General features: G+C 34.0%; 1 pseudogene; it reads right to left on the bottom strand.

The window, feature by feature from the left end:
• Positions 1–1711: 1711 nt before the first annotated feature.
• LOC150056783 (uncharacterized) lies at positions 1712–2968 on the bottom strand (annotated as a pseudogene).
• Positions 2969–23876: the final 20908 nt, after the last annotated feature.

Genomic DNA, 23876 nt, shown 5'->3' with positions numbered 1-23876 from the left:
GGTACCAAGGAATCGAGCATGGGTCTTTGAGCATGCTAGGTAGGCACTAGGCCAAACTCTAGGCCCCTGACTTTGAGGATTTATTACAAATAATTATACTACTGAGAAATCATATCTCAGAGAAGATATAAACAGTATTTTCAGCCTTGGTTATATTATGTTTTGTTTTCAATTAATGCCTGTACACTGAGAACAATTAACACTTTTGAAGAAACTATTTTCTACACAGCAAATTTCATTTCAACTATCCCATGGATAAATTATTATAATAAAGTATAATTTTTGAATGGTCATATAATTGCATGGATATGATGATATTGAATCTGATAAATATTAACCACTTCAAAAAGATAAGTTTTTTCGAATGATGATGTAATGGCAAGCACAAAGGCATAGGCTTGAGACTTAGAACCTAGTGGAAAATTGCAGTGTTGGTGGGTGTCTGAATCTGTGGAACATTTTGCCAAATGTTTAGCATGGCTTTCTCCTTTACAGTAATACCCCTGAAGTAGCATGCATAGGGGATTCTTTTTTATATGTATAAAAACTAGCATGAATAATGTTTTTATACATCAGCCATATGTCAGAGAATGAAACATTCTTTAGGACAAAATAGTTTACCTATCTATGCTGACTTAGAAAACATCCCTTGCTCCAAGGCAACAATGATCAGATGTTTCAAAACAATTGAGTTCCTTCTACCTCAGGAAATGGACACCTTTCTTTAGAACATACAAATTCATCTTTAGCCTTGGGTGGCAGGTTACACTTCTGATTACACTTGTGAAAAACATCCCCTTTCCTCTATCCACTGAATAGAAGAAGCAGTTGCCTTGACGATGATTATGGGTGACAATCTTTGTAAAATTAACTGAAATCTCAGCCCTGCTTAGCCTGAGGATGGCTTTCACCTAAAACATGAATTGTCTGACAAAGAAAAGAGTTCTTTTTGAGTGAAGTTGAATGTGATGAAAACATAAAATAACAAAGATCAGAACTCATATTAAAAAAGGAAGGCATGTTGGAAGCATGAGTACTCATTTCCTCACACTGCTTTGCAGCAGTGCCACATAATCAGGAAAGCTTGAAACTGCTGAGGTCATGGAAGACCTGCAAAACTGCCATCTCATGGGATGATGTTGATCTCAGGTATACATTCAGCCTATTTTAAGAACATCTTTCTTTGTGGCCTTGAACTTAAGTCGTGTACACTTTTTTTTCAGCTTCCTTCAGAAAGCAAATACAATGATCTTTGAATGAAAATAAATATGGAAAGTCATTCTACTAGAAACTCCAATGATTATGATAAGCTATGTAAGTTTAGATGTTTTAGTACTAACATAAACATAGATAAATTAATAGATGAAAGTATGTACTACACGTATGTAGTACTATGGATTCAACAATATGTTCACCTTAAAAGTAAAAATTTTTAATCTTTTATTGCTGTCATAGAAGGAGCTTCTGTCCAGTTTATTTATTTATTTTGGGCAAAAAAATAAGTCACTGGAATTTTTCCTATATTTATTACATAAGATGGGTTCTCTCATTGTGAGTGCATTCACGATGCCTTTTTATTCAATGATTTCCTTTACATGGTATTGAGGAATTAAAACCCAGGGTTTCATGCATGCCAGCCAAGCACCCTATCACTCCCAGCTCCCAGCTCCCAAATCCATGTTTTTGAACATCAAAGTCTTTCCCACATTGCTTACATACACAAAGCTCCTCCCCAGTCTGTTATTTCATGTGTGTGTAAAGAACTAGAATCACTGAAGGCTTCTCCACATTCGTTACAGAGGAGAGGTTTCTTTTCACTGTGAGTTCGTTCATGTTTCCGTTGACAATTCAGGGTAAAGAAGACTTTCCTGCACTGCTTACACATATAAGGCTTCTTTCTCTCCAGTGTGAGTTCTCTCATAGATGAGACAGTGACTGGATTGCCTGAACGCTTTCCCACACTGCTTACAGACATAAGGTTTCTCTCCAGTGTGCAGTCCTCTCATGTATGGTCATAACCACAGGACCTGAAGGCTTTTCCACAATGTCTACATACACAGGGCTTCTCTTCAGTGTGAGCTATTTTATGTTTGTGCAAGGAGCTTGAATCACTAACGGCTTTGCCACATTCCTTACACAGACAAGATTTCTCACCACTTTGAATCTATTCATGCTTCTGAACATCACTCAGAGAATAGAAGCTTTTCCCATACTGCTCACTGGAGAGGGCTTCTCTCCAGTGTGAGTCCTCTCATGCCGGATAAGGTGACTAGACCGCTGAAAGGCTTTCCCACAGAAGCTACACTCATAAGGCTTCTCCCCACTGTGCATCCTCTCGTGTATTTTAATGTAACTGGAAGAACTAAAAGCTTTCCCACATTGCTGACACACGTAAGGCTTCTCTCCTGCATGAGTTCGTCGGTCTATCCTATGGGAAGTGGGATGACTGAAGACATTCCTACACTGCTCACACTTGTGAGTTCTGGCATTCTGAAAGCCCTGGACATTGCTGTAGGCTCTCCTGCACACAGTGCATTTGCACGGCTTCTCTTCAAGTTCCCCATATTCAGAGAGTTTGGAGTCAGAGTAAGTTCCGAAGGCCATACTCAAGGATGAATGCCCCAGGAAGATGTCAAAGACACTCGCTTCCACTTAAGCAGGGGTTTCAATGTTCATAACAGAATCTAGAGTACCACTAAAGTCTTTCTTCACCTTGAAGACCTTCTTTTCATTTTGCCAGTCCTGGGACTTGAACTCAAGGCCTGGGCACTGTCTCTGAGCATGTTTTGTTCAAAGACTAATAATGTTCTACCATTTGAGCCACATTGCCACTCCAGGATTTTTGGAGTTTATTAGGAATAAGAATCTCATGAATTTAACTGGCTGGTCTAGTTTCTGAGATCTAGCCTTAGATCTCAGCTTCCTGAGCACTGAGGATTACAGAGTGTGAGCTGCTGGTACAGGGCATGTTTCCATCAATCCTGAACTCTTAGTCATCTCTTGGGGCTTTTGCATATTTTAATTGGTCTTCCCGTTCTTTTGGTATGGAGGCCAGATTACTGAAAGTATCCACCATCACATCTCTGTGCAGCTGCTGTTGGGCGAAGTTGACAAACACATCATCAAAGGTCACAGACTCAGCAAGAGAAAATCTGGACTTCTTGGTTGACATTTGGCATGTGGAATTGCTCTCCTCTCTGCCTCATTTTCACCATAGCCGCCTCCCGGATTCGCAGTGTGCTCCCCACACTGGGAGGCCCACCCGCAGAGGAGACATAGCTGCGGAGGCCCAGCCGCCGGGACCCCCGGGCAGCCTGGAGCGTGTCATGAGAGTAAGACGGGGGTGGGATGGGAAGCCAGAAAAAAATTACAGGTTAATATCTGGTGTATGATATTAAAAGGCAAGGTCAGGGGCTGGGAGTTTGGCCTAGTGGTAGAGTGCTTGCCTAGCATGCACGAAAACCCGGATTCTATTTCTTGGTATCACATTTTTCTTCTTTTAAAGCTACCCACTTTGTAATCTTTCATTTTATCAATCCAAAGACACGAAAATCTCTGGATACATGATATAAAAGTAGAGATAGATTTTCTGAACCACCTCTGGAAAAGAATTAGTAACTTTTCACTACTAGTGTTCATTAAAACGGATACCTATATGGCTATAAATGTGCTGTGTTACCAGAATTCTCTCTAGTAAAATTCATAATGGATTTGTTAAAATATGATGCCCTGAATGACAGTATAGGAGAAAACTATCATCACTTCAACATTTATGGTTTTTATTTAACCAAATGAAGACTAAAAAGTAAAGAAAAATTGTTTATCAACCTAAAAAATGTGAATGTTTGAAATGCAAGACCATAAGTAGAAGTGAAAATAAAACTCATTACTGAGGACAAATCATGCAGTACATATTGATTGAGAATATTTTAAAGCTATGCAATAGCAAAAAGGAATCTTGCAAAAGCACTTTAAAATATGTCTCACATCGGCACATAAAAATGAGAAAATGTAAAATAATGCTTAAACTGAATAGTTACAAAGGAAGTACAATGGAACCACAAATTATAACAATATACATTTGATTAGAAAATGAAAAAAAATCAAGGGTAATGCAGACAAGTAGTACAAAAAGGAAACATATTTTTTCATATATTTTTAGTGTAATTAATGGAAGGGTTTCCATAAAAGGTACATTACTTCACAAACATATCACTGATTAAGATTTATGATCTTAGAATACTGTTAGCATTTCTAGTGAGGTTAATTAAGTGCATAATCTGTTATTTAGGTATTCTACTTCCAGGTATCATCTGAAATAATTGTTACATACATGTGCCTGGACACATTTTTAAAAGTATTTGTGGTATCATTGTATGTCATAGTCAGCAGACATTTTCACAATTGTTCAGTGTAACTAAATTTCCTCCCAGGTTGAACAGCATTGCATTAGCCTATAGCAAAATAGTGTCTATATAGAACAATATATCCTCAAACTGTTTCACCTCAATAGGTATGACTTCCTTTTATTGCCAATCTATCTAATACAAGTCTAATAAGAAATTCTAGACTAAATTATAGACTGAAGTACCCATTTCATATATAATAAAACATGTCAAAAGTCAACTTAAATATATCTATATAAACAAAACATGGTACTTTAAATAATTTTAGTTTTTTAATCAATAATTTGAATGCAATAACCATCAGAGGATAGGCAAAATTCTGAAATGTTTCCAATAATCCTTCTGAATAGGCTTTGTAATTTACTTCTTACCAACAGAATATGGCGAAAGTGAGAGAATAGCATTGTTGTGATTATGTTTTATGATATGGCAAAGATAAAGGGATTTTGCAAATTCAATAAAAGTCTTTAATGAATTGACTTCAATATAATGAAATATAAATTATCCTTGTTAGTCTGGACATAATCAAGTTAGCCTTTTGAAAGAGGGTCTGGAAAGAAGAGATCCTTTTTCCACTGGTCAGGAAGAAACAGCAGTCAGAAGCAAAACTGCTAATTTTAACAGCTTAAGGAGATGAATTGTGCCAACAACTAGGTCTCTGTAGACCCCTGGTTCTTTGTCTTCCTATTAATTTTATTTTCCCCTAGGGGTAAAGCTGGCTAGAATCTGTACTGTATCAGAATTTGTCAGTAATTATATACTTGATTTCTCCCTAGTTCTCGCACCCCTTTCTTTGATCCTTTGTGGTCTCAATTTTTTTTCTGACAACAGGATCATCTCCAAAGAAACAATTTGCTCAGTAGGTAGACAAAAGCTTTACTATTATTTTCAAAAGCAATATAATTTCACATAATGTTGTATTCCAATATTATTTAAGGACTTTTCAACTTCATATTTTTAAAAAAATTCTGTTTAATATAATCATGCATATACTTTGTAAGGATGGTATTGAATAGGCCAAGCTATTTGCCTTCCGTCTATCCTAAATGCTTATACCACAGGTCATGTCTGTCTACATTAACAAGATTTTGCTATCTTGTGAACTCCATTATACTGATTTCACTTTTTCTAACGTATCTTTTCAAAGTTAAAATAAAAGTGTCTCACTCTAAATCAACTTGCCCATGCCTTTCCAATGGTGAGTACCAGTAATATGTTAGCTGGGATTTGGTGAAGTTCTCAAATTCCTTTCCCTGTTCTGTTAATCCTAGGGTAATAACCAAATTATTAGATGTACCTAAACCAATCAAGAGCTCTTATTCAAAGTCCTGGCTTAAACTGAACTTCTCATTTTCCTTTTCCTTTTCTGACACTACTAGACCTTTGAGAAACTGAACAAATAGTTGGGTATTGTTAGAAGGCCTTATGGATGGTATGATATTTTATAGATATGCTCTCCAGAGTTCTGCTCTGATTTAAATTATGATTACCTTCTTCATATTTTTCCAACATTAAGAATTGTATTATTTTTCTTTCAATTTGTCCTGATTTCATCACAAAATTATATATGAAATGGATTTCTATATTTCTCCTTCCTTCCTTCCTTCCTTCCTTCCTTCCTTCCTTCCTTCCTTCCTTCCTTTCTTTCTTGCTTCCTCTTTCCTGCCTTTCTGCCTTGCTTACCTTGCCCTGAAAGCATTGTGCTTTGAACTCAGGGCCCTGAAGTCACTGAGTAGGCATTGTATCACTTAAACCACATTCACAACCCATGAAGCAATATTTTCATTCAGATTTTAAATACTTGAGAAAAATCTTTATTTTGTATGAATAAGTAATTTTAGAAAGCAATTGAAAATCAAGAGCTGAAAGTCTTGTTCGAATAAGACCAAACGATGAGAGATTGATGTTACATATCAGCTGCAGTGTCTGGAGACTTTAGGAAGTGAGAATAGATAGTGATGAAAATGGCAGTGGAGCTGGGAAGCTGGCATCATTGCTCAAGTAAACTATTTACAGAACTCTCACTTGGATTTTATTTGCTTTTTGCAGTGATTGTTCAGAATCCTAATTTCATTAGCATACTGAAAGGAAAATGCACATGGTTTGCAATTTAATTAGGGGATAAATTTAATAAAAAATTTGCTTATTTTTCTTGCCACCTGGGGTGTTCTTTGCCTGATGGTTTATAATAGACAATGAGCTAGAGAATCTAGGCAATGCATTGCTCCAAGCATACATACAAATGTCTTATGATACTTCTTTTTGGTAAAATTATCACTTACATGAAAAAACGTATATGAATCACAACCCACTATCTTAAACCTAATTCACTTAGCTATGATAATGTGACGATATTTGCATCAATTGATTTATCCAATGTGTTACCAACAAATTATTCATGAATCATATCTAACTTTTGAAGGTAATCTGTTCATTAAAATTTAGAAAATAAACTTTTATCACTGACATTCAAATTTATTTATTAAATAAATATGTCATAATTTTGCCTCTTAAGCAAAAATTTCACACAGTGGATCTCCTTTGAAACACCAAATCCCTCACCATAATGACTACATTCAGGTATTTCTAAATGACATTGTGTTCTGAATTTCACTGGCGGGGAGATAGTGGCTTAGGCCTGTAATCCAACTACTGGGGAAGCTGATATCTGAGCAGTGGTTTAAAGCCAGCCTAGACAGGAAGGTCTATAAAACTTCTGTCTTTAATAAACCACCGAAAACTGGAAGTTGTACTGTGACTCAAAGAGTTAGAATGTTAGCATTGGACTAAAGAATTCAGGGACAGAATCTAGGCTATGAGTTCAAGCCCCATAACTGACAAAAATCAAACAAAAATGCACAAACATACAAAGTTTTAATTTTTATATGTAGGTTAGAAAACTCATGACTTCCTAGTCACAATGTTTTTGATAGTTTCATGGATTTTTGAAAAGCATTTCTAACAAATTTTCCCATCAGTTACGTCAGCAATGAACATCTCAGCTCTATAATCCTCCTACATTTTGGCTTTCCATTTCTTCTCTTACTTTTCCTCATCCCTGGAACACATTTCTTGAATAAAGTAGCTAGCAAAGAAAAGTGTCTCACTTTCCGCATTCTGTAAAAGTGCCTGAGTCTTTGTTGTTTGTTTATGTTTTTTCCATATATTTTTATTGTAATTAATAGAAGGGTTACATGATATTTGCCAGACAGATGGTGCATTAATTCCCATACATTGATACCCTTTCACATGTCTTGGTCCCCACTTCCCTCCTCCCACCCCCACCCCTCATCTTGTTTCCCCCCCTTCCCTATCCAATTTCAAATAACCAAATACAAATATATCCGATATATCAGATAACAAAGTGAGATACTGTAACAATATGAGATACCCAAGGGACAGCAAAGGAGATGAGAGATAACATAGTACCTTAAGAACTTATGTTTCTATATCCTAGAGATCCTTTCATTTAGCGTCATACTATATGGCCTTTTGTATCAAGGTTTTGCTCTATTGCAAATCTCTGCTAGAAGAGCCCAAGGTTTCTACTGATTATGACAAATGAGGGAAACCATTGAGCCTAAGTTCCTTTGAGTCTGGCTTACTTCATTTAATATGATTTTTTCTAAGTAAGTCCACAGCCATACCACCCTGAACGTGCCCGATCTTGTCTGTTTATGGTTTTTTTATAGAGAGCTGAAATTTGAATGCAAGGGCTTAGGCATGCTTAGTCAAGTTCTCTAACATTGAGCTATATGATTACCACACAAATTTTATTTTATTATTTATTGCTATTATTATTATTATTATTAAAGCTCCAGAGTGTAGAAGCTGGCTTCCTGGAACTCCCAAATAAACTCCTTACTTAATTTTTTTGTCAGTCATAGGGCTTGAACACTGGACCTGGGCTCTGTCCCTGAACTCTTCAGCTCAAGGCTAGAATTCTGCCACTTGAATCACAGTGTCACTTCTGGTTTTGTTGTGGTTAATTAAAGAAAAGTATCATGGACTTTCCTGTCTGGGCTGGCTTTGAAACATGAACCTCAGACCTCAGCCTCCTGAATAGACAGGATTTACAAATAAAAATCCCCAGTACCTGGCTATTTTTTTTAATTTATGGAGGTCTAATTATTATAATTTATTTTATACAAATTATTGAGAAAATAAGTATTTATGCCCAAGAAATTTTTATTTCATTCAATTTATTTTAAATATTTGCTTGTTAAAAGTATTTTCTTTATTGCCCTAGGGAAAGTTTTAAACATTCTTCTATGCTTGTACTGCTATACAGAGATCTTTGTGACAGGTTTAGGCATATGTGAAAATTCCTAAAATTCCTTCACATGACTGTATTTGTCTCTGATACAGCAATTCCCTTTGGTATTGGTATGTAACGTGTAAATAAATGTTTATGTATTATAAAAAATATTTTCTTTGTTCTAAAGCATTCTTTGGGTAAAATGAGAGACTTTGACTTTAATCAGTATTGTACTAACTATGTTTCCGAGTATGTAATTTTCTGAAAAAGAAAAAGAAGGAGTTTTTATGCATGTAAGATTTCTTCTCGTAAATGTGAAGAAAAAGTTTTCTTAAATTTCCAAAATGATAATTATAGTACTTGTTTTGAAAACCATAATTAAAGCCTCCCTATAATTTCTCTCAGCACAGACTTAGATCCAGAGTCCTATATGATCCTGTGGAGCAGTAATGAAAGAGTAGCTCCTTAGATGACTTCTCTGCAGCTAAGTTTCCTTGTCCAAATTTACAGAGATGGACTAAGAAGAGATCAAATTTGGTTCCATTGCTTGAAGTCTCATTAAAATGCCTTGAAGCATTGGAGATCTGTGAAAAAAAAATCTTCCATTAAAAATCAAATCCTCAATAGAAAAAGGGTACTTAAAAACAGCTACTCAGATTTTTTAATTTCCTTTTTCAAGAATATTTATACAAAGAAGAAAATATTTTCAGAAAACATTAACCTTTTGGGAAAGTATAAACCACTGCATTATTATAGTCTGAATATTTTTCATATATTTTTATTGTAATTAATAGAAGGGTTACATTATATTCACCAGATAGAAGGTACATTACTTCACAAATATTGATACCCTTCCTCATGTCATGGTCCCCATTTCCATCCCCTCTGCCCCCCCGCACAACTTGATTTCCCCCTACCCTCTCCTATTTCAAATAACCAATTAAGCATATATAAAATATATCAGATAACAAGGTGAAATATTATAACAATATGAGATCACCAAGGGACAGTAAAAGAGATGAGAGATAATATAGTGTGCTAAGGACAACAATCACTCATTATATGGCTTTTGTTTCTTTATCCTGGGGGTCCTTATATTTAACATCATAATATGTGGCCTTTTTATCTAGATTTTGTTATATTGTGAATCTCTGCTAGGAGAGCCCAGGTTTTTACTGATTATGTCAGATAACAGAAACTATTGAGCCTATGAGTCTGTCTTACATGACTTAATATGATTTTTTTCTAAGTCTTTCCATTTCCTCACAAATGGGGCAATGTCATTCTTTCTGACAGCAGCATAGAATTACATTGTGTACAAATACCACATCTTGTTCATCCACTCATCAACTGAGGGACACCTCAGTTGGTTCCATATCTTTGCTATGGTGAATAGTGCTGCAAAGAACATCGTTGTGCTAGTGGATTTAGTATGCCCTTGTTTCTGGACTATTGGGTAAATGCTAAGTAGTGGAATTGCTGGGTCATAGGGGAGTTCTATATTTAGTCTTTTGAGGAACTTCCATACTGCTTTCCATAGTTGTTGGACAAGTTTGCACTCCCACCAACAGTGTAGTAGTAATCCCTCCTGGCCACATCCCCTCCAGCATCTGTTGTTATTAGATTTCTTGATCCTGGCCATTCTAACTGGAGTGAGGTGGAATCTTAGAGATGTTTTAATTTAAATTTCTTTTATGATAAGAGATGTTGAGCATTTCTTCATGTGTCTATAGGCCATTCTTATTTTTCTTCAGAGAATTCTCTCTTTAAGTCTTTGTCCTATCTTTTAATGGGATGGTTGTTTCTTTGGAGATTAGTTTTAGGGTGATTCAGTTTTTTGAGCTGTTGATATATTTTAGATATGAGGCCTTTGTCTGTTGTATGTTTGGTGAAGATCTTTTCCCACTTGGTGGACTTTCTCTTTAGCTTGGTAGCTATGTCCTTTGCCATACAGAAGCTCTGCATTTTAATGCAGTCCCACTTAATCTAGCCTTTCTCTGATTGTGTATCTTGGTCCTTATTAAGAAAGTTTCGACCTGTGCCAAGGAGACCTAGAGTATCTCCAGTTCCTTCTTGTAAAGTTTTCAGTGTTTTGACTTTTACTTTGAGGTCTTTGATCCAACTTTAGTTTTCTGCAGGTGCTTAACCAGTTCTGCCAGCAACATTTGTTGAAGAGGCTGTCTTTCTTCCATTCGAATCTTAATTTTAAGGTCTTCCTAAAATACGTAGGTATTTTATTTTGCCATCTAATCTTTTTTATATGTGTTACCAGAAGATGGCAGGATTGAGGCACAAAAGGACCTGAAACAGGGAGAACTCTGTAAGAATTGTATTATTACTTCTTATTTGCTGGGAAGACATTTTCTTCCTGTAGTTTCTAGGTAACTGAAGTCATTCCTGGCTAGTCGTGATCAGATCCATCATTTTCTGTAAAGTAGGCGAGGTTGTGCCCTTTATAGGATTCTTCTCATCACACGTTATCACTGGATTGCAATAATTCTCCTCGGATATGCATGAAATTTGGATCATCTATTTACTGACAAATACTCTTTGCTTCATAAAACTTTAGTCAGTTTCATAAAACTTTTTCTAGGCCTCACTGTGCCCTCTTTTCACCTGAATGATATAGTTTCTGCAAAGACTTGGTTAGTTGAGAAAGAATGTACACTCCTTTTTTTCATCCATATGAACTCCTGGCTAAAAACATTCAAGGTCCCCACCATACACACACACACACACACACACACACACACACACACACACACACACACACACACACGCAGACTCCCAGGTGATTTCTGATCACTTGGACATGTCCCCAGCAAGAGTCGATTGGACTGGTTTCGCCAGGGAAATCTCCTTTTTTCTTTTCTTTTTCTAATTTCTCAGTTATTCTGTATCTACTGGCCACCTAGTCTCTTCTGTGGTTGTAATACCCACCTGTCTGAATTGTTCTTACAGTTGTGTTCAGTTGCTCTTCCTAACTATAAAATTGCCTTGTTCCATTCTCTCTGCTTTTTTTTTTTTTGGCAATAGTCCTAAAGTCTGCCTTATCATGTTTTAACAAGTGTTATTAATTTTTTACCATAAACTATGCTGCTTCTAACATTCATATATTTTACAGAAAATATTTTACTTTCATACAGCTTTGGAATAAACAGATAGGGTCTATAAAGCCTTTCATAAAATGTACTGATGTAATCGTGGCCCTGCTTGTCCTTGGTTCAAATGGTCACATGCCTGCCTTGACAGTGGAAATGTTTCTCGGCTCTTCTCACTAAACTGGATTGGTTTAGTAATTTCTGTATTACATTTTATGTTACTATTCATTGGGTTTCCTAATCAAATCATTTTTCATGAAGGACTAATCATTTCACCACAACTTTTTCACATGCATTCTACACTGGGTAATATTACATATTAAACAAATTAAACTTTTCCATTCAAAGTATATTTAAGTTTGGAATTAGTGGCTCACCTCCGCAATCCTAGCTACTCAGGAAATTGTGTTCTGTGGATCACAGTTCAAAGCCAGCCCCGGCAGAAAAGTCCATGTAGTTTTCACACATTAGTCTTAACACGTGAAATTGATTCACATGTTTCAAAACAATAAGGATGTCACTATTGTTAAAATATATTACCAATATATCTGTGGTAACTAAACTAGTAATACTATAATTTGAAAATCAGTAATGTCATTTGTTGGTCAGAATTGTGATTTAATTGTAGCTTCTGTTTTAGGTACCTTGCAGGATTTGATACTTACAATATCTCAATAAGAAAAACCCTGTTGTTTAATATTTATCTATTTACATTTTACTGCTTTGCTAGTTACATGATGGTTATGAGACACCAAGAACTGTAGAAACTTAGTCAAGTTATATGGAAAGAATGGAACAAAAATTCTGTCTTCAGTAATTTAACTCCATGCTACATAGTTAGTTCTGTGCATATGCAGATGCTGTGTTTATAAAAGTTATTGGCAAAAATCTCTTCTCTTTGTTAAACTAGTTGCACTAAAATGGCTTCTATACCTGTTAAGCAATCATCAAAATAGGCACACGGGTGGCCGGACAAGGTAAAGTGGAAATCAGCAGGAAAGAAAGAAATGAGAATCACAAATTTTTAATGGAAATGCAGTTGTGCCAAAAGCATAAAGAAGATGGTGGTCAAGCCATGACTTTCATTCTCACACTCATCTGACCTTGAGAAATGGCAAGGTCATTTTATTATAAATAAAGGAAAACAAGCAATTGCCAGTTCAATCCATGAGGCAACCTGACAAGGGTAGCTGTGAAATATGATTTTGGAATCAGCATGGAATTGCCTTTAAATGCAGTGACATGGAGTAGTATATAAACCACAGTTGTTATGCTAGATATACTCCTTGTTAGACTATTGGTATTGTGCTAATTAGAGTTCTAAGATTATGGTTTTCCTGTACCAGAAATGTGAAATGCAGTAATAATAAGGTATAAGCACCACACAGGCTTCATTTATTAATTTTGTTTATATTTTTTACACAATTCTAATTTTACACTGAAATGACATGTTCTGCCAAAATGAATAGAGGCAAAATTTGCAACTATTCTGAAAGAATAGTTATCATATGCCATTTACCACAAAAGCATCAGAAAAATATCTTTCTATTATTTTATAAGAATCTCAACATAAAATTCATACAATAATGAATTGAATAGGATATTATATAAATATTAATGAAAATACTGTAATTTAAACAAAAAGGATGTGTACAATAATAATAAACATGAAGTGATATAAAAAGAAAAAATGGAGAATTGGAAGTAAAGAATGACATTTTAAGAAATGTTTAAAATATGATATTTTGACATGGGTGAAATGTAGAATGATTACACTAAGTGAATTGGTTTTTTTGTAGTAGAATATTTGAAATAATATCCTTTTGAAACATCCAATGCATTGTTGTTAACTTGACTATGATCACCATTCTGTGCCAAGGATTTCAAAAGGTGTTTCAACTAGCCAGCAGATGCTTTGTAAACTTTGATTAATTCTTTACTATTTTCTTTTTTATTCCCAGCCACAGGTTCCACCCTGTATACGCCACCTCTATGTGTTACATCTTTGAGATCACATGTATGTGTCCTCTGTTACTTCTTTAGTTAACTTAGCAGAGTACAATTCACATTTGTTTAGTGGATTGTAAATAGATCTGAGTTTGAAAATTCCATATGTAAATGACAGTACTAACATTTAAACTTTCAGTTCATAATATTGGGTAACATTCAGGTCTCCTCTCCTTTTAGTGTTTGAATGGAAGTTCTCAGTCTTAGAAATAACAAACAGCTTTTATTTTCTGTTTCTAGTAGGTGGATTTAAGCTTTTAAATACTTTGAGAGGAAGAGTGTAGACATTCATGTTTCAGGAAGATCTTTCAAAATCTATGTGAATATAATATTTATGAGAGCTTTGTTTAATTTGCCTTTGAAATTCTCATTTATTTATTGGACATTATGGTTGCTACAGCAACTGGTTACTATAATATTGTTTATGGATTTTTTATAAAACTATCTCCATATGACAGCATGTCTTGCAGTTGTTGGATCATCATTTGATTTTTACTGTGAAGACACAACATATTAGTCTTATGTTGGCAGATTTATATTGCTTTCCTGTTTCAGTTAGCGTTATCTTTAAGCAATTAATTCTGGAAGCCTTTATTATTTACAATATTGATTAAATGAACTAGAATCACCATATATTTTAAGGTAGCCACAGAAAATAATCATCTGTTCATTTCTTTCTGTAGTCTCTTTCAGAAAATGCACAATTTTCATATTTCTGCTGTTGTTATCTTTCTAGTTATTTTGGAAGCACAATCTTTGTTACACAAAATGTGTAAGTGTGTGTGTGTGTGTGTGTGTGTGTGTGTGTGATTCCGAAATTCTTTGGCTGCTATTTTTAGACATTCTTTTCTAATATGTACATATGGTGAGTGAGTATTGTGCTTCATATAGGTTTAGTCAAATGACTTACCATAGCCTTCTGGGTCAAAACAATGAGATGTTGCTTTCACCAATGATACATACATGTGATTTCACTATATAGTAAATAATATGTTTCTTAAGACAAATTTAGTTAAATGAAGTGAATGAGTAACCATAAACCTGCTGAGATCTTCAAATACTACATAATCAGCCATGAATACAACAGCTATATTTAAACTGATTTATGGTTTATTGTAGTATGATTTGGCCATATAGATAGATTTTGCTAGAATGCTAACCACATTCTCTACTTCGACTATTTTGGAGTATTCATTATATTTTTAACCTTATTTTGAATCAATCTGAATACACATTCACAGGACCGTATAGAAAGAAGGCCTCTATTTGAGAGCAATTATCAACTACAAACTAAATGTGATTCTAAAAATAATTGGCATACTCTAGATCTTAGTTAAATGCTTTATCTCTAGACACACATTTTAAAAGTAAATAATAGGAAAAATGAAATACAGTTTGCTTGCTTTCCTTCTGGTATTACCAATAATAAACAGACAAATACAGACTTAGACTGAAGTTCTTAATATCCCAATTAACAGTAGCTATAAATGTCTATTTTTCATTACCATGACTTCTATACATATTCACAGAGACCTGTATTGCATTTTGTACTTTATTTAGCAACTTTGTTCCACTTTCTGTTTTGTATGTCAGGCACATACATTGTGATATATTATTTTAAATTGTTTTAGATGTTTGTGTGTAGAACATGCTGGTTCAAAGTGAATGTGCATTATGAACAAATTAGATAAAGTTAACTATGAGATGCATTACCTCATGTAGAAATTTTTGATGTGAGAATTACTTACTTTCAATGCTTATATATTCAAAATGCTTCATCTTCCTTCTAATCCAGGAAATTTGATCTGCACACTTATTCAAAATGAAGATAGGGGCATGTGTGACTGAACCTGTAGTTTTTATTCTCATTCTCTGTGTTGTACTATTCTTTATTCTGCTGTCCAAATTTTGACATAGATAGCATGTGGGGCTGACAACTCATTTACTTCATGGTTGTTTGTCTTCTTGACTTATTAGATAAAGTGTGGTCAATTACTTGCCAATCCAATTCTATGGATGTCAGCAGAGAAATTCAAGTTCAGAGGTGTATGTGTCCCTCACAAGTCCCTTTATGATTACCGATTGTCCAGAGGAGAACACAAAATTTCAGTTTACTAAAGTTGAGAAAAGTTTATAGACTGCAAGCTGTAATGCAATCATTTGTTTAAACACACTTCTTTGTCAAGATAAATGGAATCTTCAAATTTAAACTCTCATTTTTAGGAAAGTTTCAATTTTAAAATTTCGATTTTGTCTTCAGATTGATGAAGAAATTGTTCTACCTCACTAATGGTTTTGCTTTTCTCAATATAAGGGGGGGTATTGCTAGTGTCTGTTGAATGATTTCCAGTGTCAGACAGCACAGCTAGAGGTAAAGATAATCCAGACATATCTGCTATTTAAACTTGCAGGAGACATTTTATGAAATCAAGAGCATCTCAAATTCTGACTTGGTAAGGCCAAAATATTGTAGGATACAGGTTTAGAACATTTGGACTTGGGTTCATGTTTAGAGAATTACAAAAAGTTTAGATTATAATAAATTTGCTTGCTTGTATTTTCCAGATATTCTGTTTTTTGAAATTTGTATTCAGTGATGGCCAATAGCAAAGAGGGTGAGGAGCTAGACATGTTTACAGAATAAAATATCCTTAGTATTATGAAACAAGAGACCATCAACTATCTCACTGATTTCCTTGGCTAAGATCCTTGAGAAGAATGACAAAAATTTAATTTAATAAAAATCTCTCTGATAGGTTATTAATGAGATGAATACCAGCTTCTTTGAACAAAAAAGAATCTTTGATTGGCAGCCGTTTATGGAAACCAGAGATGCTTCCTGCTTCTACCAAAGAAACAGTTCTCCTCATTTCAATAATAGAAATATCTGGAGAGAATAATCAACATAGCTAACCTTTGAAGTTAACCTTCAAAGACAAAGTGAGAACAAGAGCAGTAATTGACATCCAAACTGGGAATTAGAATTGTATAAGCTGCAAAGATTTTGATAGTAACTAATTGTTTATTGAATCTTTATGGATAAACTATGTTGAGAATTTAGTGAAGCATCATGAGATCTATTTTGTTAATTTAATTTTATTCTATTAAACAGAAATTTAGCTTAGAACATCTGAAATATAAATTTCATAATGACTCATCCATTCCCTAGGCACAAACTAGACTTGAAGTATTGAAGGCCAGATACAAGGAAGGAGAATTTGTGCTATGAATTCAGAAGAACCTGGGGAAAAGCTTCTATTTACTATTTCTGAACTACTGAAGTAAACATTGATGGCCAGGAACAAGTACTTGTGCAAAGATATTAACATGTACCTGTTGGAAATATTCTTTTTATCATTTCTAAACTCCACTGAATAAAGGGAAATGAAGAAAAAAATTATAAATCATAGTGCATTAATGTAAATACTACCTGTACATAGAAAAATAGCATAATATGTTATAGATCATAGTTAGAACATTGGAAAAAATGATGAGGTAGGAGCACATTTAATTATATTGTACCTTCTTGATAATATACCATTCTTTCTGACTAATTAACTCATAAAATGAGCAGATATTATGGATGCTATTATACGCCATTGTTTTCTAATTAATTGTCTAACCAATAGAGTAAAAGTTCATTATGAAATAATCAAGTAGAAATGGCTTAACATTTTTCTTCCTATGGCTAAGCCAAATTTGTCTGTAAAAGTTCAGCTGGATAGAAGCTTAATATGTACAATTAAATAGGTACTTTTCTGTTTTAGGTAATGTGAATTTTCCCAAGTATTTAGAAATCCATTTTTAGAAAATGGAAGCAGTACAGTACTACAATGACATGCACTGCTTATTTGGGAAATTAATTTAAGTGTAAAGCAATATAACAGAACCTACAGGACTTTAAAATTTACAGCAATGAAAAAATTAATCTACTAATATGTAATATAAAATTTAATGGCTTAGCACTATCACCTGCTTTTATTAATTTGTTATTAAACTTATTCGGTATTAGCTTCTAGTTTACATTACTTTATATACATATATTGTGCATCTTTTTTGTTGATAGCTAACTTTCTATGATTTTTACTATTTTTTTCTCAGAAAATGAAGATGATATTTATATACATTTTACAATCCTATGCTAATCTTCCAAAATTTGTAGATTCTAATGTAGTAAAATTTTCTATTTTCTCTTAATATATCGTCATTGTATCTGTTTATAGAAGTCTTTGTCAGACAAAGAATTTTGTTAAATTTGCTTATTCCATCTTCTATTTTCTTTTTTATTGTAATTAATAGAAGGGTTACATTATATTCACCAGATAGATGGTGCATTACTTCACAAACATTGATACCCTTTCTCATGTTTTTGTCCCCATTTTCCTCCCCCCATCCCCTCCCATCATTTTTCTCCTCCTATTTCAAATAAACAAGTAAACATCTATATAATATACCAGGTAACAAACAATGGTTTCCCTCATCTGTAATAATTAGTACACAACTAGAACTCCCCTAGCAGAAGATCACAATAGCTCAGACCCTAGACACATAAGGCCATATAGGATATGGCCAAAGTAATGGACCTCCAGGACATGGAAACAATAGCTTAATTATAAGTGACTGTTACTCTTCATGTATTATGTTTTTCTCTCTTCTCTTGTGGTGCCCTTTGGTTAATCTCGTATTGTTTCACTATCCCACTTTATTTCATCTTCTTAAACAGTGATCTTATTTTATTTGTTTTATTGATTCAATTTCTTACTTTTTAATCGCAGACTTAGCTCAGACTTGAGATTTTCCTGTCTCAGCATCTCAAGTGCTGAAGTTACAGGTTTAACATATCATGCAGAATTAATAAAGTAATATTAGTTTTCTACAATTGGGTGTCATTAGGAAAACAAATACATTGTAATGAATATGTATTACTATGCAGTCTTAGCCTCCTGCAATGTATTTGTATACTGTCTTGACTACTGTATTTCTTAGCAGGAAGGGTTGACTCAACAGAGACAATTATATTACTGCCACAAATCTTTCCTAAAATAAGTATGCATACTATGATTAAAAATCACACATTCTAAAGAAAATATATTTTTTTTTAGACTATGATTTAGGGGCCAGAGTTTCGCCTAGTGCTAGCGTGCTTGCCTGTAAGGCATGAAGACCTGGGTAAGATTCTTCAGTACCACATAGATAGAAAAAGCCAGAAGTGGTGCTGCTACTTAAGCTCTAACCTTGAGAAAGCCCAAGGACAGTGCTGAGGCCCTGTCTTGAGTTCAAGCCTCAAGACTGGCAAAAAACAAAACAAAACGAACTGTAATTTTTCCCTTTGAATTGACATAGCAAATGGAAGCACATAAGAAAGTTCTTCTCTAGGAGAAAATAACATTTTGTGAAATTAAGTTTAAAAAAATGCTTCCTGTGGATCTGTATAAAGAAAGGATGGGTGGATGAAGAACTCAATGTTTTTGTTGGAATCTTTTTCAAATCTCTGTGACACATAACTAACTGAGACAGACAGCTTAAAGGAGAAGTCATTTATTTTGAATCATTTATTTTAAGTTATTTATTTGAATCTTCATTGAGCTTTTGAGGATCCATACACATATAATTTATGTTGTTTTAATTGCACTTCCACCCATTTGGAAAAACATACTAATGAATCTTGAAGTAAAGAAAGAGACATGGAGGAAAATCAGAATGAAAATCAGGACACACCAGTTGTGCATGTAATTCATTTTTCCAAACCTGAGGCTTGAACTTAGAGCCTGGAATCTCTGAGCTTCTTTTGCTCAGTGTTAGTTTTCTACCATTTGAGCCACAGTTCTACTTCTGGCTTTACTGTTGTAATTTATTGGAGTTAAGTCCGTGTGATGCTTCTTCCAGAGCTAAAAATACATTGTCATGATTATGTATTCTTATGCAGTCTTGGCCTCCTGAGTACTGGTATTACAGACCTTAGCCATGAGTGCCTGGCTTGCATGTAATTTAATTATATGATAAACAATCTTTTTTTCTTAAAAGAGTTCAAAGAATGGGGTCCAAATTCTGACATTTCCCAGCAAGCATAACATAAACAAATAAATACATAAATAAATAACACAACTGATGGAAAATGCAAATTAAAATTCTGAAAGAACTTTCTATTCTAAGATTTGTTTCTCTACTTACATGGAAAATGAGATAATTCCTACTTCTTGTGAATACTGAGTGGATATATGTGTCCTGTAGTTTATATGTTTGAACTTACAATTCATATAACAAAATATAATGCCCCAGTATCCCATACTAGAATATTAGGAGCATACTATGGATGATTATTAGATGATCTGAAGACTTCATGAGTAGAATTACTATTTTACTATAATGGACTCACAGAACATATTTATTTTTTCATAGTATGACAAAAAGAAAACATCTCCATCTAGGAACTAGGAAGAACTAGTGTCCAGAATTACTTTTTGGATTTCCTGATACTGAGTTTCTCAGGTTCAGTTTGTGAGAGAAAAAAAAAACAAATTTATAAAAACGCTGAACCCATCTGCAATACTTATTACGGGAAACCAAAATGAAGACGATAATGAATGGAGCTTTGAAAAGTTGCCCAATGCATATAAAATTATAATTAAACACCAAATGTTTCTGTTTATTAAGACTAAACTGAAATTATGAACAATCTATTGAAGTAGCTCTTATAAGAAACAGTTTAAAATGATTTTATTTTTAAATGGGTGACTAGGCAAATTATCAGCGGAGAATGTGAGTGAGTTGTTGTTCAAGGCATTAACCACTTTAGAAATACATTACATCTAAATGTTTCCCCTGCTTTTGTGGTTATTGGATATGGAATAATCTTTAAATCATAAAATTAGACCATGCTCATGAATATACTAGAATATGTTAGACCTTTAAACCATGTACTTTAGCAACCTCTGCTGTCTTTCGTATTTTCCCTTAAATGACTTCTTAGTACCTAATTTTAAAAACTATGTTTACGATTTTGAAATTATTTTGCTTACTGTATAAGAACCATTTTGGCTTCTATTCCTATATTGGGGTATACATAAAGTTCTCATTTGTGTTTATTTCAATTATATTTTTAATTCTTGATATCAGTATAATATTCCAAGTTGCTTCTGAATAGTAATATTACCAGACTCCAACATAGCACATATTCAAATCATAGCACAGAAATACAAATATGAAAAAGCGATGTGATAACTTTTTTCCAAAAGACTATAACAATAGTAACAATGCTAGAATTGTGAAAATAATCTCATTCATAGGACTCAACAATATCTAAGAAAAAATTTACTTATGTGAGCAATAGATATCTATGGTAGAATTTTGAAAAATGAAAAAGACACTAAAATACAGAAAGGCCTTCTATAATCATGAGTTGGCACAATTAATATGCTGTGAAAATGGTAATAAGCAAAAAGGGACCTATTAATTCAAGGAAATCTATTTTTAATTGCAGAAAAAATGATTCTATAAGTTGTATGGAACTATTCAAGACCCCATGTAGCCAAAGCAATGATTAGCAAAAAGAGTAATACCAGTGATATCAGAATACAGACTTCAAATTATATTACAGAGCCATAGCATGATGGAGACATGTAGGTTTGCATAAAAGAATAGAAAATACTGAAAACAGAGAACTGCAGCTATATAGCTGTACTTGTAAGTACAGTCATTTCATTCTTTAAGCAGTTGGCAAAGCTATACATTGGACAAAAGACAAGCACTTCATAAACAGTACTGGAAAAACTGAAAATGTGCATCTGAAGGACTGAAAATAGATTTTTATCTTTAATATTTTACAAAAATATAGTTCAAAATGAAACACCTATTTCCATAAAAAATTTGAAACTTTGAACCAACAAGAGGAAAACAGGGAAAAACATGGATACCAGAATGTCAGAATATAAAGTCAATGTTTGAAATCTGAGAATGCAACCAATTAAAATGTTTGTGCATACCAAAGTACATATTTATGAGCATAAAAAGAAAATCTACAGAACTGGAGATAGTCTTTTTTAGTTCAACCTCTGACAATAGCTTAATATTGACAAAACATGAACGGGTAAAATATGCAAATGCCTACCAAAAAAAAACAAACCCAAAGCATAATCTGAAAATACATGGGCAAATAATTTGAATTGATGATTCTCTATAGAGGAAATATAAGTAATCAATAGATATATGAAAATGCAAGCAATATATTTAACCATAAATGAAATGGAAATAAAAAATAATACATTTTCTTCTTACTCCAGCCAAATCAAGAAAATAGACAACAAATACTTGAGATGGTGTTTGTTGGGTAACTAATTCCTCATAATTCATGGGTGGGAGTATAAATTAATATCCTCACTACAACTCATTATGGAAACATGTGTGGAGATTCTTTAATATGTAAATATACAACTACTAAGAACTACTAAGAGTTCTACTTTTGGAGTTGTTCTGGGAGAAAAATTGTTCACCTTATGGTAGTCATTTGTGAACATTCATGTTAATTTGATAATATTCACAATATCTAAGTTATAGAATTAGACTACATGTCTTATGACAAACAAAGATTCTGAAGTATAGCTGGCCAATAGATCACTGCAGTCCTAAATAAGATTAAATACATGTAATTTATTGGAAAATGGATATAATACAGGGTGATTAATAGTATTATACTGAGTCAGACTCAGAAAGATTAATAGAGCTTTAATTTCATATGTTAAATCTTAACCTTAAGAAAATGACATAAAAACCAGGCATGGTGGCTCACACCAGTCCTAGCTATTCAGGAGGCTGAAATCTGAGGATCAAGGTTCAAAGCCAGCCCAGGCACAAAAGGACCTGAGACTCTTATCTCCAATTAATCTCTAGAAAACCGGAAGTGGGGCTTGGCTCAAGGTTAGTGCTGTAGCCTTCAGCTGAAGAGCTCAGGGACAGCCCCCAGGCTGAGTTCAAGCCCCATTACCCTCCCACCAAAGAAAAGAAAAGGACATAAAGATGAAATGATCATTATCTGTGATGTCACCACTGAGATGTAGAAGGGGAAAATTAGGAGATAGGTGAAGAAAATAATAAGCACACATTATATGTTGATATTGAAAGGTCATACTAAAACACACAACCTATAAAACTGGACTAGTGACAAACATCATCGATACATATTCTGTACAATTAATTTATTAGTGTAAAAAGACAGATTTCCCTGGACTCTACTCTGAATTCATACAATTTTATGTATATTCCATGTAACTCAGGGTTTAATTTCACTTATTGAATGTTCTTTTAATTGATCAATGTGATCACCTTCACTTAAAACCTTATAACTGTGTATTCATGTTTATCTTTAAAAATAAGGGCCAACATGATGTCTTTGCTGTTTGTTGATTGGTACTACTTTTACCATATTTGGGGGGGGGGGGCAGTGCTGGGCTTGGGTTCAGGGCCTGAGCACTATCCTTGGGCTTTCTCAAGGCTAGATTCCTACCACTTGAGCCACAGAACCACCTCTGGCTTTTTTTCTATGTATGTGGTACTGAGGAATCAAACCTGGGTCTTCATGCATGCTAAGCAAGCACTCTACCACTAGGCCAAACTCCCAGCCCCTTTATCACCTTTTTTAATGATCTACAGTTTTTTTCCTAACAACTTCCTCTGACTTCCGTATGATTTGGGGGGACTTTGGCACACCTCCATAAGCAATATAATTTTCTCACTTTTCTGGGCCTGCTGATATTCACTTGCATTATCTTCTAAAGTAATTTCATTCTTAGCAGCTGTTTGCTTATTCTGAATCATTCTGACTGCTTTACTTATTTTGTCCCTACATGGAGATTAATAGAGGCTGACTGTTATCCTTCTCGTTCATATTCATATGATTGAGCTAGTTTATATTACCTATTTGCCTATTCTTCTTCAGGCTAAACAGTCTCTAACTACTGGAATGTTCTAGTAAATTTAGTTTGCTAATTTATCAATTTAAGTTTCTCCATTTCCTTAGGAAAAAAATATCAAAAATAATATTCTAAGGAGGATTCTTCTGAGTAAATTGGATTAGGGAGTGTTCACTCAGGGAAAAACTACTTTAAAATG

Source organism: Megascapheus bottae, chromosome 11 (genome assembly GCF_031878675.1).
Source record: "Megascapheus bottae isolate mThoBot1 chromosome 11, mThoBot2.hap1, whole genome shotgun sequence".
NCBI lineage: Eukaryota > Metazoa > Chordata > Mammalia > Rodentia > Geomyidae > Megascapheus > Megascapheus bottae.
Note: the sequence above shows the minus strand (reverse complement) of the source record. Positions and strands in the feature narration are given on the sequence as shown.